We start from the raw sequence: 2,500 nt of genomic DNA, 5'->3' as shown, positions 1-2,500 counted from the left end.
TTCCTCGTTCATGGGGAACAATTGCAAGCCCCAATCCCTAGCACGAAGGAGGTTCAGCGGGTTACCCCGACCTTTCGGCCTAGGAAGACACGCTGATTCCTTCAGTGTAGCGCGCGTGCGGCCCAGAACATCTAAGGGCATCACAGACCTGTTATTGCTCAATCTCGTGCGGCTAGAAGCCGCCTGTCCCTCTAAGAAGAAAAGTAATCGCTGACAGCACGAAGGATGTCACGCGACTAGTTAGCAGGCTAGAGTCTCGTTCGTTATCGGAATTAACCAGACAAATCGCTCCACCAACTAAGAACGGCCATGCACCACCACCCACCGAATCAAGAAAGAGCTATCAATCTGTCAATCCTTCCGGTGTCCGGGCCTGGTGAGGTTTCCCGTGTTGAGTCAAATTAAGCCGCAGGCTCCACTCCTGGTGGTGCCCTTCCGTCAATTCCTTTAAGTTTCAGCTTTGCAACCATACTTCCCCCGGAACCCAAAAGCTTTGGTTTCCCGGAGGCTGCCCGCCGAGTCATCGGAGGAACTGCGGCGGATCGCTGGCTGGCATCGTTTATGGTTAGAACTAGGGCGGTATCTGATCGCCTTCGAACCTCTAACTTTCGTTCTTGATTAATGAAAACATACTTGGCAAATGCTTTCGCTTCTGTTCGTCTTGCGACGATCCAAGAATTTCACCTCTAACGTCGCAATACGAATGCCCCCGCCTGTCCCTATTAATCATTACCTCGGGTTCCGAAAACCAACAAAATAGAACCGAGGTCCTATTCCATTATTCCATGCACACAGTATTCAGGCGGGCTTGCCTGCTTTAAGCACTCTAATTTGTTCAAAGTAAACGTGCCGGCCCACCGAGACACTCACTCAAGAGCACCCTGGTAGGATTGCAACGGGGTCCGCCTCGGGACGCACGAGCACGCACGAGGCGCGTCGCACGCCTTCAGCTCGCCCCACCGGCAGGACGTCCCACGATACATGCCAGTTAAACACCGACGGGCGGTGAACCAACAGCGTGGGACACAAATCCAACTACGAGCTTTTTAACCGCAACAACTTTAATATACGCTATTGGAGCTGGAATTACCGCGGCTGCTGGCACCAGACTTGCCCTCCAATAGATACTCGTTAAAGGATTTAAAGTGTACTCATTCCGATTACGGGGCCTCGGATGAGTCCCGTATCGTTATTTTTCGTCACTACCTCCCCGTGCCGGGAGTGGGTAATTTGCGCGCCTGCTGCCTTCCTTGGATGTGGTAGCCGTTTCTCAGGCTCCCTCTCCGGAATCGAACCCTGATTCCCCGTTACCCGTTACAACCATGGTAGGCGCAGAACCTACCATCGACAGTTGATAAGGCAGACATTTGAAAGATGCGTCGCCGGTACGAGGACCGTGCGATCAGCCCAAAGTTATTCAGAGTCACCAAGGCAAACGGACCGGACGAGCCGACCGATTGGTTTTGATCTAATAAAAGCGTCCCTTCCATCTCTGGTCGGGACTCTGTTTGCATGTATTAGCTCTAGAATTACCACAGTTATCCAAGTAACGTGGGTACGATCTAAGGAACCATAACTGATTTAATGAGCCATTCGCGGTTTCACCTTAATGCGGCTTGTACTGAGACATGCATGGCTTAATCTTTGAGACAAGCATATGACTACTGGCAGGATCAACCAGGGAGCTGCGTCAACTAGAGCTGAGCAGCCGGCCGCCCGGGAGTGTGTCCCGGGGGCCCGCGCGAACACGCAAGCGTCCGCTCAATTATTCTGCAAACAGGAGGAGGCTGAGCTCCCCTGCACAATACACCTCGAAACCCTCTCAGGTCCCGGCGGCGCGCAGCGCCGTCCTAAGTACTTGGTCGGGTTCGAGAGAGGCGCAATCGCCCGGAGTTTGGCGAGTAGACGCTTTAGGTGCGACCACCCGTGCTCCCAACTGAGCTTGCCGCTGCCGACAGAGGCCCGGGAGCGTGCTGTCGTGGCATTGCCGGCGGGAGACAACACGCGCCACCTACGGTGGCCGGCAGCTCCAACGCCAGCGCCACAGAAGGACAAAAGCCCCACTTGGGTGCCGAAGCGAACTCTCCCAGCACAGCGCACGCGCCAACACGTCCGCACAGCTGCGATACAATCCACCTGCGAGAACCGCAGAGGCGACCGAGCAGCAGACGGCGTCGCGGCGCCGAGCGCCGGGCGGCGGCGCATCCTCAGCGCACACAGTCCTCAATCGGACCAGCACACTGCAGATGTCCACCGCGCTTCGCACCGGGCCCGCGAGGACCTACTTTGGCCGCACGGCGCCGCGTGCAGGGTGCGCCGGCGCGCAGCTGCGCCGCCTGCCGCCTCCGTCGGCCGGCGCGCCTGCCACTGGCCGCCCCCACCAGCCGGCTGTAGCGCGTGCGCCCACGCACCGCGCGGCCAGCACGCCGGAAGGCCCCCCCTCACCGGCCGGGGACGGTCCCACCCAGCCACCGCCGCGTATCGCTTCACACCCACATGC

At 57.8% G+C, this 2,500-nt stretch overlaps 1 non-coding gene across 1 annotated transcript in view; it reads right to left on the bottom strand.

Moving 5' to 3' along the window:
- Positions 1-1,684, bottom strand: part of LOC124571309 — a 1,910-nt gene extending 226 nt beyond the window's left edge. The window contains exon 1 of the ribosomal RNA XR_006971784.1: positions 1-1,684. This exon is cut by the window's left edge and continues 226 nt beyond it. This is a non-coding gene — a ribosomal RNA (small subunit ribosomal RNA).
- Positions 1,685-2,500: the final 816 nt, after the last annotated feature.

This window comes from Schistocerca americana, unplaced genomic scaffold, assembly GCF_021461395.2.
Source record: "Schistocerca americana isolate TAMUIC-IGC-003095 unplaced genomic scaffold, iqSchAmer2.1 HiC_scaffold_1668, whole genome shotgun sequence".
NCBI lineage: Eukaryota > Metazoa > Arthropoda > Insecta > Orthoptera > Acrididae > Schistocerca > Schistocerca americana.
The sequence above is the reverse complement of the archived record's forward strand: the minus strand, read 5'-3'. Positions and strand labels throughout refer to the sequence as shown.